At 43.3% G+C, this 14,321-nt stretch overlaps 1 long non-coding RNA gene across 1 annotated transcript; it reads left to right on the forward strand.

The window, feature by feature from the left end:
- Positions 1-1,965: 1,965 nt before the first annotated feature.
- LOC121680511 lies at positions 1,966-6,899 on the forward strand. Its single transcript, XR_006021727.1, has 3 exons — positions 1,966-2,344; positions 5,405-5,477; positions 6,258-6,899. It is a non-coding gene; the product is annotated as an uncharacterized LOC121680511 (long non-coding RNA).
- Positions 6,900-14,321: the final 7,422 nt, after the last annotated feature.

Genomic DNA, 14,321 nt, shown 5'->3' on the forward strand with positions numbered 1-14,321 from the left:
TCCATCAATATGGCAGAGTCTGTGTGTGTCCATGCACAAGCAGCATGCCCATGTGATTGATCTCCAGATCAGAGAGAAAGAGAGAGAGAGAGAGAGAGAGAGAGAGAGAGAGAGAGAGAGAGAGAGAGAGAGAGAGAGAGAGCAGGAAAGAGGGCTTTGCAGTGGGGCAAGCCTGCAGTGATGAACAACTCAGCTTTGGCCCACCCTCTCTGGAGCTCCCAGACTGAGTGGGGGGGCTCGGCGTCAGCACATCGATGAGGACCTGGGAGCACATAAGGAGAGCTGGGCTCCATCGATCCAGCACATAAACCCCACACAATCTCACAGGGCTGTCTGCCGTCAGTGCTGCTGCACAGATATAAGTACTGGGGCTGCTCTTACACAGGGCTTGCCTCATGTGACGTCAGAGAGAAGAGATGCTGAGTATTCCCAGATTAATAGATTTAAAATAATCTGGCAATTCCGTCCAGGGTGTGATTTTCTGGGTAAATGGGAGAATTTTCCCTTGCTGATGTTTATAGCCCCCCTTCACATTGATTAATGCTACTTCATCTACAAGTAAAGTGCTGCAATCTGCATCTAGTGCAGATAATATAGCCTATAGAAATGGACTGTCACTGTCAGCACGTACTGCTGACACAGCGTCTGTGTGATGTTTTAGCAGCTGCAAGAAATACAGGCGCCATAGTCTACTGTATGGAGCCCACTGTGTTTCATGCTTTGATTTGTTTTCAGTAAAAAAAAACTATGGAGATGGATGTTTACTAACCTGGTAAACAAAACTCATTCACAAAGTGTATAGAGTCTGGTCACTCACTCACTCTCACATATTCTCTCACACACTCCAACACTTGGAGTGGCGCTAACTTTGAAAACTTTACAACTTTACAAACTGACACTAAACAACATTGGGCAACAATGTATGTGGGCCTACCTTTACTGTAAATAAATTTACACATTCTTCCTGCAATTTTTGATGTTTACAGGCATTGCTACAACCATTTACCAAAGCCACTTTCAATTTCAAAACTATAGTGTCATCCCCTCTCTAATTGGAGTTAGTTTTTTTCAGGGTTTATTTCAGGGAATCAGCAGCCAAGCGACCATGGCTCTGGATTGTCATGGAGTGGAGGTGTGACGTCACCCAGTGAAGATAAAAAAAAAAACGCTTCAAAAACACTCCCCCCTCTGATTTCTTTTATAAATCACTCCCTGATTCTACAGATACACTATATGGCATTATGAATGCTTCATTATGTATGCCTCATAGGATCATACAGAAGATAATACATGTGTTTATGTGAATATGTGTGTATGTCTGTCTCTGTGTGTGTGTGTGTGTGTGTGTGTGTGTGTGTGTGTGTGTGTGTGTGTGTGTGTGTGTGTGTGTGTGTATGAACTGGGACAGAGCTGCACTGGTAAAAGAAGGATGTGTCTGGGCTCTACACAAACCCAGACAGCCATAAATAACACTAAAGCCCCAACACACCTGCTGGAGTCTGACCTCTACCCCTCTCTCTCTCCACCTGCACTTCTCTCCCTTTCTCTCTCTCTCTCTCTCTCTCTCTCTCTCCTCTCTCTCTCTCTCTCTCTCTCTGTGGGTCTGTCTGACTCTTAGTCATGACTCTCAGCAGTCTGTCTGGAGAGAGTGAGAGTGACTGCAGTAGTCCCTGGGTGACACTTTCCATCTGTCTGTCTGAAAGCCCCTGCTCCATTCTTCCCACTGTCAATTTAAAGGTTATGCAAGGTGTGTGTGTGTACAGTATGTATATGTGTATGTATGTATATGTGTGTGTGTGTGTGTGTGTGTGTGTGTGTGTGTGTGTGTGTGTGTGTGTGTGTGTGTGTGTGTGAGAGAGAGAGAGAGAGAGAGAGTGTGTGTGTGTGTGTGTGTGTGTGTATTTGTATTGGTATGTGCATTAATCATTGTGTTTATCTTTGTGTGTGTGCCCTCGAACAGAAGGGCCATTACTGACAGTTACCCCAGCTCAGTAGGGGCTCACAGTGTGGCACCCAACACTAAACACCACTATTAATAACTCCCAAACTCTGAGTGTGTCCTCGCCGAGCTCCGTGAACTCTTCTTAAAGATGTCCTGCTAATTACAATCAGAGTTTGCCGCCCCCCCCCCCCCCCCATCCCCCCTCTCTCTGTGTGTGATCTGAGCACGACGTGTCCCAGAAGGTCTAGAGGACATTGAGGAGAGGTGGATATGAGAGGATCTCACCGAGGAGAGCTGAATGAGAGCTGGGAGGGGGAGGCAGTGAGTCACACAGCCTGTTTCATCACCATCATCAAGAACAGTGGGAGAGGATTGTAGGGGTGTGTTTCAAAGGAAGAGGTGGTGAGTCTCACACTCTCTCACACACATACACATACACACACACACACACACACAAACACACCCACACATCGACACACACACACACACACACACACACACACACACACACACACACACACACACCCACACACACACATGCATACACAGAAAGAGAGAGAGAGAGAGAGAGAGAGAGAGAGAGAGAGAGAGAGAGAGAGAGAGAGAGAGAGAGAGGGGTGCTGATTATGGTGAGGCAGACAAGTAAGGATGATGTCATATTATGGAGCGTTAGATAGGAAGAAAATGCGAAGGAGGGGTTATCCAGAATCTGCAGTTTATCTGCAATGCATCAGTAGCTCTCTTTCTTTCTCTCTCTCTCTCTCTCTCTCTCTCTCTCTCTCTCTCTCTCTTTATAATACAAAGAGGATGCAATGCATTACAGATTGATCCAAAATCACGGGATCCTGGGAACTCTGGTTAATCTATGCATAATACATTTCCTCTCCATTATGCATTGCACTCTATGTTGTATTTTGTAGAGGACTGATGCGTTGCGTGGCCCAGCTCACCTTGTGTTTTCCTCAGCTGGCTGTAGGGGAGGGGGGGGGCACAGTGGTCATCTGATAAAGCTCGACCAATGAGACAAAGCAATCAAGTGAGGTGAGATAGTGGAGAAGTGGGATAAGAGATCACGCACAAATGCACGCACACACACACACACACACACACACACACACACACACACACAGAGAGAGAGAGAGAGGTATACATACATCTATATACTGTCCTACAAAGCACACAAGAACCTCTCTCTCTCTCTCTCTCTCTCTCTCGCTGTCTCAAACACACACACACACATGCACACACTGAAAAGCTATATAGAGGCTGTACAGATATATCAATTCAGGTTTTGCTGAAGAAAGGCTTATTTTTCCTCCCAGGGCTACTCTTCTATTGCGTCATAAAGACCTATTGCTAAGCTGATAGTCTTTTGGGGATTCTAAGGAGAAATAAAAAAAATCTTTAAAAGATAAGAAAGGCCGTTTTGAGGACATAAGTTCTCATTTATATTCCATATGTCCCTTTGCAAGTCCACTCCTTCACCAGCCTGCATACCCATTTACTTGTGCTATGCTGCAGAATGTTTTAGTCTAAATAACCGTACTGACAGGCCATTGAGAGAGGAATAAAACTGAGGAATAAACAGAGAAATGCTGGCAAAGCAGAAGACAGCCTTACAACATCCGAAGGGTGTTCAACTGTCTTTCTGTTGATGCTTTGATGTGTTGTGAGTTTGAGAAAAGTTTGAGAAACATGCTTTGGATGATTATGTGATTGCATCAGTGGGGTATACTACGAAGCACGTTAGACATATCTAGGCTATGTAGACATATCGAGGCTTGACAAAGCCTTGACTCAGGGGTATACGTTAAGTGATACTACGATTGGCGTTATGTGATATATTTGTCAAACTAGGCTTTCAGCTCAGATCTGTGCACGTTCTCGGCGTTGGGATGACTTTGGCCAATCGTGTAACGTGGAGACGCACAAGACCGCCTCTATTTAAAAACAATTACTTCCGCATTCATGAGCGATAGCTTAATCTACACTGCGGTCATTTTTTGTGTCTAACCTATAACATCAAATAAATCAATTGTCATCAGTTGTTGTATGGTATGCACGTCCATAGTGGGATATTTGCACGCACAGCACTATTAAAGCGCATTTGAGACCCAAAATGTTAGTAGAGGCGGAGCTCCACCTGTAAGATATATGACAGAATCCTACACGTGAGATAACTTCGTTTTTAAGACAATTGATTGGTCAGTATGCGGTAGATTACACGATTTGAGCTATAACTTAGCACATAACCTCCTCCCGACCAGGTTTGGTTGACAGCATAAGATACCATGGTGATATAGCAACAGTAAAACAGATTCGCTTTCGTGTCACAGCATAGCCTGGCTTTCAGCACAACATACCGCGCTAACCCACTAATCAAGATTCGTAGTACACCCCACAGGACTTGAATAGCTTTTTCAGCAATATCTGAGTTTCAAAAAGAATCATCACAAAACATCACTAGACATCACACTTTTGTGTCATCTATTTGAATTGTGACATATGTAAATGTATATTTCAGTGACAATGAAAACACCATATACAAACCTTTCTGTGAAAAAGACATGTTAAAAGGTTTTGAGCTGAGAACATGTGGACAATGATGTGGTGAAAAGCATGCACTCATTAGCATTCTTAAAAATATAGAAATAGTCCAGAGTTTTTTAGGACTTTACTTAAAGATTTTATTTCAGATGTTCAAAATTAAAATTTATTTGACGAAGTGTTGCATTACTGTGAATTCCATAATCACTGTTTTGAGCCAAATGCCTCATCTGAAATATTGTATGGTACCTTATGGTATTGTTTTATCATTGAGGCTAAACTTTGCTTTTGAAACCCTGGAGTCTGGTGTGAGTAGTCTGGATAGTTGATGGGGAGATGGGGAGATGCACCCCCCCGCAGGTGGCATCGCTCTGCCTCAGGGTCAGTGGGTGCAGTGTATCGAGCCTTTCTGGAAGTGCTGAGAGGAATGGCTCTGAAAAAGTGAGAACTATGTGAAAGCATTTTTGGCTCTCTTGGGCTTGCGCAAGCCATAGCAATTGAGATTTGATGCATTCAGATTTATATTTTCTCCATGTTGCTTTGGTTCCACTCCTTATTTTGGCTATAAATTCATCTTATTCTGTCAAACCATTATATTCAACAGTTATCATTTTTACTTATATTATTTTTTCCAGGTATTGGGGATGGGGATGGATTGGGAGTGTTATATTCCTAATGTAAAAAACAATAAAAACTATAAATTAGAAAAATTAAATAATAATAAAAAAGCAGCATACTCTGTTCTAGTCTATGGCACAAGTCTACTCTCACTAGTCTGGCACAAGTGAGAATAGGGTTTTTACAGGATATGTGTGTGTGTGCACCTCGGGGGTGTGTGTACAGGCTGTCTGTATGTGTGCACCTCTGTGTCTGGCTGTCTTGCTGTCTCGCGTTTAAAGCTCTCTTCCCCCCCAGAGTGTGTATCGAGGGATTGATGACTCGCCCCAGCTCACCAGCTGCCACCCTGCTGGAACTGACGAGTCGGGAGGTTTGTTTGTCTATCTCTCCCACCCCATTCATCCCTCTCTCCTCTGGGACCCAGGCAGCTCGCTAATCTTTGACAGGTTAATTAGCGTCGGTGTGCGCTGGCTTCTCCAGCGTCGGTGGCATCGGTGCAGCTGAAGGGCTATCTATACAAGGCACGCAAGGCATTTACTGATGACTCACACCCACTTCCCCAGAGCTTCTTTTTTAAATATCCATCTCTGTGAATGAATACGCCTAGAAATTATTATTCTGTGCTCTCAAGGGCATTGGGGGTTAGAGAAAGGGTGATATGGAGAGAGAGAGAGAGAGAGAGAGAGAGAGAGAGGAAACAGGGTGTGCTTATTACTCAAAGGCTGAGAGAAAAGATAGTTTGTGGTGAAACAGATGGATAATGAGACTAAAAGAGAAATAAACAGTTTGAAATTAACTGGGTAAAGAAAACGTAGTTAAGGAGGCAGGCTCACTCTGATTGAGTGCTTGGGGTTCAGTATAATGCCTTCATTTGTTTACGCTAATTAGATCATGATACAAAGCAAATGAAAGCAAGAGTGTGTGAGTGTGTGTGTGTGTGTGTGTGTATGTGTGACTGTGTGTGTGTGTGTGAGAGAGAGAGAGAGCGAGAGAGAGAGAGAGGAGAGTGAGAGAGAGAGAGAGGCACGTACACCTGCCTCACCGATTGTAATTCAGTCAAGTGCTGTTATATAATTCTGTCATGAGATTAATGAATTCCTGAGTCAGAAAGAAGACCTCAAGTACGCTCTTATGTTCTTTTACCTTGCAGGACCAATGTACCCAAGGGGCTGCACTAGCCAATGAGAGTGCAGGGATCCAAGAACGAATGGTATCAGTGGAACAGAAGAGGATGCAGTAGAAAGTGGGCTGTGGGATGACTAAACCATGATTTGCTGCTCCAAGACATCTCACCAACGTTCAGCCAGTCAGATCTCTCTGTGGGTGTGGTGCCAATGATGACGGTGTGTGTGTGTGTGTGTGTGTGTGTGTTTGTGAGAAAGGGTGTTGAGAGAAAGGGTGAGAGAGAAAAGGTGGATAAAAGGTATCAACGCATTGGAGTGAATTTTTGTCGAAACAGTAAAAAAGTTATATATCACTGACAATAAAAGAGAATGATGCTCCGACCAAGGCAACAGAGCCTGAAGAGCTCAAACTGTGCATTAGTGTGCACTGGGGGAAACAAAACGTGTGTGTGTGTGTGTGTGTATGAAAGAGATTGACAGAGAGAGAGAGAGAGAGAGAGAGAGAGAGAGAGAGAGAGAGAGAGAGAGACAGAGAGAGAGAATATGTATGTCTGTGTATGGTACAATTGTGTATGCACAGGTGTGTGTGTTCTGCTTTCTCCTTGTCCTGTCTTGTCACGGGTCATGCAGCGATGCTTACCAGCAGAGATGAGACACCTCAATAAATCAACTCTGTGCTGCCATCCTACTGCCAATGTTCTCTCCCATCTTTTAACACTGAAGAGTTGCACAGATGTTTCATGATAGACAGCTGAGAAATATCTCCTCCCCTTCACCATCCAATTCTACACAGGCTCTCAGATGAGAGAGCCACCCCCCCCCGATCGTTTCGCAGAGGTCTGTAAACGTCCCGCTTCAGAGACTAAAAGTCCTACCACATATTCCTTCCAACCATTCATTGAATTAGCTGATTATAAATAGCACAACTCCTCAGGAAAACAGATCAACTAATTAGTGAATATCTCACCACACAGTAAGTCCACGGATAAAACCAATACATGGTTGGACTTTTACTTTCTGAAGCCGGGCGTTTACGCCTCTCCCATGTCCTCCCAGAGAGACCCACAGGAGGTGACACAGCAGGTTGTACCCTAGTAGTTGCTTTCTGTGCAGACTATTACCATATGGTGCAGCCGTGCCCTCTCACAGGCATTCACAGACGATGCAGGGAGTACTCAAACAGAAAGGTGGCTTATGTACGGCACGTATCACACAGGAAAGCCATCGGGATGCTGACTGCAATGTAACATTTAAGCATGAAGCATAAATCACTCGTGCTGCCCTTGCTTGAGCAGGGCAGTGAGGCGTCCTTGCCTCACCCGTGACTCAGGGAATGGAGAGGAGAGGAGAGGAGAGGAGTGGAGAGCAGTGGGCCCATCGGTGGACAGGGCCAGTGGCCAGTGAAATGTGCTGCGTCTGCATGCTCTTTGGCTGGGACGGCGAGGTGGGACTGGAGGGGGTAATTGATAATGCTGCAGACTCATGTTCCGCGCCGCTGAAATTTGTGACTTCTCTTTCCCTCCCTTTGTTTTTGCCTCTGTATTTGTGTGGGAGAAAAAAAGAACTTGAATGTGTCTGTGTTGGTGTATATATATATATACTCCCACACTGTCACATGTCAAAAGGTTGTAAGACCTTCTCAAAGTAAATGGTAACACTAATAAGGGGCTAAATTAAGATTCTGGAGGATCTGGCATCAAATGATCAGGCAGTGTGCCGAGAGACCTGCCCCAATAGGCGGCATTGGACCATTAAACCACACAATCATCCAAAACATACAGCTAAACAAGGCAAGAAATGGTTAACAGAGAACAATAACATTTTAGAGTGGCCCAGCCAGAGTCCTCAATCCGTCAAAAAAGTGAGCAGAAGGCCAGAGTGATGGCAAAGATTCGTTCCTGCCTCAAAACCGGGATTGCTGCTAAAAAGGTGTGGTCTAAGAATCATTGTGGAGATATGGAGAGGCTTGGTACGTATTATAAGAACCACTTTGATAGCTGTGAATGCAAATAACGATGTTTCCACAGATTATTTAAAAAGGGTCATTTTGGACATGCCATTTTTCATAAAAATGTTTTAAAAAAGATGAAAACGCTTCATTTTTTGATTCCATGTTTCTATCACATTGTCTTACAACCTTTAGCCATATGGCAGTGTCAACTCATTCGAATGTCACTCAGCAACCATGGGATGACATCATAAAAATGTGCAGTGGTCGCTTATTTTTTTCCAGAACTGTGTGTATATATGTGTGTGAATGTGTGTGTGTGTGTGTGTGTGTGCGTGTGTGTGAGTGTGTGTGTGTGTGTGTGTATGTGTGTGTGTATGTGTGTGTGTATGTGTGTGTGTGTGTGTGTGTGTGTGTGTGTGTGTGTCGGTGTGTGTCTGTGTGTGTGTGTGTGTCGGTGTGTGTCTGTGTGTGTGTGTGTGTGTGTGGGTGGGTGGGTGGCTGTGTTTGTGTGTGTGTGCAAGGGATACATTCAGACACTTGCAGTGCTGCGTACAGTGCCCTCTATTGGGCACTTACTCACACACACAAAGCCCAGGAGGTCTGCTGCTGATACTGTACATACACCCACAACAATCATCACCTGGTCCCCCTTCCCAAGCAGCACTAACTTACTCATGTCTGATCTGCAGGTAGGAAAATCCAACCAACCCAACCAACCCAACCAACCCAACCAACACTCCCCTCTCACCCTCTCAGGCTGGTGCGTGGCGTTTTTACCAATAGCTGTCATTTTACAGCTTTATAGCCATGCAGGCAGCTATGCTGTAAAGTTACTGCTTCAGCCTACACCACCAGGGGAAGGTGGTCTAAGGAAAGTGGTGAGAGGGGAGAAAGTTTGCCAGCGGTAATGAAGGAGTTTTATGAGTCATAAGACACGTCTCAATGCCAAGCCTTCTCTAGCACAGCCAGTTTTGAAAGTTGCAGGAGAGATATGTGGAGGTGTTGTTGAGGGTGAAGACTGCATTTCTCTAGGTGAACAAAAAGCTGTCAGTGTGTGTGTGTGTGTGTGTGTGTGTGTGTGTGTGTGTGTGTGTGTGTGTGTGTGTGTGTGTGTCCGTGCATGTGTGTGTGTGTGCCTCTACATCAGCTGAGACCATATTCAATATTGAAACCATATTATTTACAGATGAGAAAAAAACAGACTTTTCTTTCCCTTTCTATCACTGTCTTTTGTCCAGAGAGAAGCCTTTCTGTCAGACTGCACAGCCAGTGACTCAGAGCAGTGCAACTGTATGTGGCTGAAATATTTATCAGGTTATGGGAGGAGGACGTTGCCTGCAAGGACTTACATTTTTCATTAAGGTAGGATCGGCTAGAAGGACAAATCAAGGCAACTCTTTTGACATAAAAGAGCCATCTAGTAATGCCATAGCTACAGAGGGAATTATTCAAACTGTAGGAGCCCTAATGTGCTATGGGTGGAATTATGACATTAAATGGATATCGGGCCTGTTGAAGTGGAAAAGAAATGTATGGTTTTGTATCTGTCTGAAATGTCTAACAAACTTCTCTGAAGTTCTTAGTTTCTCTGAACAGAGAAAGAGCGTACAAGAAAAGACAGTGTCATGACTTTAAATTGATAGGAACCATAACCATTTAATGGACTGCATGTGCTATTCAACAATAAAAAGGGAGACACTAATATGAATTTCTCATAGGATGGGTGTCCTCGGAAGGAAGGGTGTGGCTTTTACATAAATAATCTCACTTCTACTGTGGTTGAAAGCAAACACATGCACATGCACATGCATCAACACCATCTTTGGAGAGAGAGAGAGATGGTGGGTGTCTGTTTGATCTCAGCCTCCAAAACAGCTCCAGCAGATTTTGCTGCTCCGTTGGGGGGGCCTTGCAGTGCATTCCTCCTCATACAAAACAAAGAATAAACAACAACAAGCCCGCAAAACGGGAAAAGAAAGAGACAAAAGCACTAAACTAAACTTTTGTCTCAGAGGAAGCGCCGGTCCCAGATGTGGTTAGCCCGCTCCATCCGTGGCTGCTCTGCACTACTTCTGCTCCTTCTTATTTTAGCATCACAGACAGAGCTAGTCAGTGGTGGGTGGGAGCTGCTACTGTCACACGAGAGAGCTGAGTGGGGTGATTCACTCATGCATTAATTAGACTCAGTTGTAAGGGCAAGGTAAGTGTGTGTGTGTGTGTGTATTTGTAAGTTTTTCCCTGTTTCTCTCTATATTTTAGTGATATATATTGTGTGTGTGTGTGTGTGTGTGTGTGTGTGTGTGTGTGTGTGTGTGTGTGCGCGCACGCACATGCACCTGTGTGTGTGTGTGTGTGTGTGTCTGTGTATGTATGTGTGTGACTGTGCATTTGTGTGTGTGTGTGTTGGGTAGGGGTTTATTTAAGTGTGTCAATATATGAGGGAGAACTTCTCGAGGCAGCCTGTTGTTTGTGTGTTTGCAAGGTTGGTCCCATGAGACTACATGCCAATCACTGGAATCATCTTAAATGAAGAGCTGCTATCTGGAGACTCAGATTTTTTCGTGGTATCCAGGGACTGCAGGCATTCAGAGCTCTCTATGCCACACTAGTATGAAATATGGATGACTCAGCCTCAACCAGTAGGCACCTGGATTCATAATTATTCCTATTTTCTGTGAAGATCCAAACAACGTAGCATCCACAGTTTCACATGAAACCGTTGAACAAGGATATTAATTGAACTCTTTTAATATCATAAATTCACGTCGCAGTGTAACAGGAGTGCAAGGAGTTTGATCCTGTGTTTGTGGCCCTGTTTGTGTATGTGGGGTTTGTGTTCATACAGCATGCAGCGCTCCATCTGTTACATTATGCATGAGTACATATATGCTATGTAAGCAGCACATGCATGCACAGTATATAAACACATGCATATTGTATTAGTTATATATAGGATGAATTGATCTGAAAAGTGCTGAGATAGTATAGTAGTCAAGTTTGACCATGAACCTCTGCTCCAGCATAATTCTTGAATTCCTGCATGATCTGCATCAACAAAACCAAATATCAGGAACCGTTAAATGCAAAATGAAATGAGTCAACTGAGAGGATTCATCTTAACATAGGACGTATTGAATTAATCTTAATATTGGATTAAAATTGTATGCTGGATAGAGTATTAGAGTAAGTGTCTAAAGATTCACTTACCCCATCTTCACAAAACAAGGCAGGCCACCTCTCCCTGAAATCATCTGTAGCTGCTAGGTAGATTCCCACTCACATCCTCAAGCCTTCGGAGAATGTTTTGGAAATTTTTTTCATGAATGACTTTGGTTTTGTTCTTCGTCATTGAGCCTTGATAATGGAAAGACAAAGTCTGAGGCTTTACCCCATACAACGATGTTTAGCCCGTAATGGAACAGCGCCATGCCACCACTGATTTGAATGTTTTTACTGAGGTAAATGTAGGGTTAGGAATATTCAGTTAGCTAACATAAGCTAACATAAGCGGTGTTACTTTAGCCAATTAGCACACAAGTCACCATTAGATACACACAGGAGCCGAATTTAACGTTACTTTTAAAACTGTCTGTAGGCTCTGCCCACTGTATCAAGCCTTTACTGCGTAAATAAAAAAACATTGTCGTTAAAAGAGATAAACGACAGCCAGTATCCGACGTAAAAATGCACATGTAGCTAACACCAAGCTGTTTCACCGGACTAAAGAGATGATGCAGTTAACGTTACAGCCTTTGATATTGCGACTAACTGTGAACAATTGCTTACTGTATATTGTACACCAAAAATACGACAATCAAAGTGTACAGATAGCCATAAATTAACTCAAACATAGAAGTAGAAAGGGAATACTTACGTGCAACAACATTTGGTAAAATGGCGATTCCCGCTATCGATTCCGTCTTGTTGAACTTGTCTGTTGCCTCGATATGCCTATGTGACTCACTGTGCATGTGCAAATTAAGACCTATAATTTCTAAATAAAAGTTACTTAGTATTTTCAGATGTAGTGCCTTAACAGAAATACATTTAAATAACATTTGAACATCTCTTGTAAGATTTACTCGTCCCACTCAGTAAATTAAATACACAAATTAATTGTGTAATTTTCTCTGTCTTTATTGAGTTCCCTCCAAAATTAATATTACAGTGTAAACATTACTATTTTTCAAGGAATATATATTACTATACCCTAGAGTCATTTCTAACAGTGTGTGTGTCTGTGTGTGAGCATGTGCGTGTGAGAGAGTGTATGCGTGCATGTGAATGCATTTGTGTGTATAGGAGACAGAGTGAGAGAGTGTCTAAGACTATTTCCTTGCAGCTCTGCCTCTTCTCGTTGACACAGGTTCAGAGTTCTCTTGAATGTTCATTTCAGACGAGGCTCCCATAGAGTTATTGCCAGGCTAATGGAGGGGGAAGAATTAGGAGCTGTTTACCCAGAATGCCAAAGGGGAAGCCGTTACTCAAAAGCTCTGACACACAGTCTGGTATTTAAATCTTTTTTTTATTTAATTAGGGGTAATTTGTGTTTTTCTATTAGTTTTTGTGCTATCATCTACATAAGTGTGGCGTCATTAATGTCCAAAGAGCAAATTGCAATGACTGTCTGAGTGATTTCAAAAATGGAACATTTTTGAAGTGACATTACTGGTTCTGTTTCTCTCTGTATGTGTGTGCTATCAACATTGTGAACAAGACATCCCAGATTCCTTCTTCCAACTTTAAAAAATGCACCTGTTTTTAAGATACTCCCTTGCCACCAATCTTAAGTAACACTCCATGTTGTACTTCATCTCATGTTCACAACATATTTTTACTCCCACTCCTTTCCTTGTCTTTCCTCCAAATCTGAAGGCAACGCCCAGGTTCTGCAGTACTGCAGTCTGCCTCTCGCTTTCCAAAATTTCTCACCCCTCCTCTGCTCCCCTGCCTAACTCTCTGCAGTAGAAAGGAGGGGGGCGGAGGAGGAGGAGGAGAGGAGGAAGGAGGGGGCGAAAGGAAAGGAACTCGGTGACGCTCACTGCTGCACTGCACCCAAGTCACCCTGACAGATTTTTTCATATATTATTCTTCATAACCCACTCATACTAATGTTTCCAAAAAGTCCAAACGGATCGTTACCGACTAAGGGATCAAATTACTTGCTCATGTTCAATAACTCAATATTGCACTCACTCACTCTCTTACTCAGTTATCCATTGACTTACTAACTCACTCATTCATTCACTCACTTATTCACTTTCTTAATCAGTTACTTATTCACTCACTCAGTACAGTAACTCACTCACTCACTCACTTATTAGCTCTTTTACAGTTACTTATTCACTCACACACTCACATGAGGATTTAAAGACAGCAGTGGACCTGATGTTGACACTGTTTCCACATGTGTAGACAGACAGCGTTCCCTGAGCAGGCCCCTGACGTTTACACAAAACAGAGCAGCAACCCTCACGGCTCACGCACCATTTCTGTCTCACCTCTTCCTGCCACTCACCTCTGCTGTCAGCCTAAATCACTCCACATCCTTTCACATTTGATACTCTAATCTCAGTCAGTCTCTTATCTGTATATCAGCAGCTCAACCGTGTCTGATGCTGCCACACACCTAAAACTTGCCTATATGGTTAGAATCATTGAAATCTGATGAGCAGCCAGGTTTGAACTGCACCAGTGGGGGAAATAAAGCCATCGACACCTTCAACTGTAGAGACATTTCTGGAATAGTGACTTAAATAGATAGCTTAATCTGTCAGGGACTTTCGATTTATGATGTCTCATCCTTGCTGGCTGAGGAGCTATTACTGAATCCATGTCTGAGTTTGTTGTGTTAATGTGGTATTACACAAGAAATGAGGCATAAAGGCAAAGGAACATGAATATTTGAGATAGAATATACAAGGATACAAGGAAGTTTATTGTCACATGCATATAGTTACTGGAAGTAAGAAATGCAGTGAAATTATGTCTGGTGTCAGCCTATTTGTGCATTTATGGGGGGAGAAGAGGGGTTTAGTAGATTAAGTGGCAAGGACATAAGAAAGGTGGGGGAGGATTGGGATTGGGGGGCACCAACATGGAGCACCCAAGAGCAAGAATATGGAAACGTCGGTATCAG

This window comes from Alosa sapidissima, chromosome 13 (assembly GCF_018492685.1).
Source record: "Alosa sapidissima isolate fAloSap1 chromosome 13, fAloSap1.pri, whole genome shotgun sequence".
Taxonomy (NCBI): domain Eukaryota; kingdom Metazoa; phylum Chordata; class Actinopteri; order Clupeiformes; family Clupeidae; genus Alosa; species Alosa sapidissima.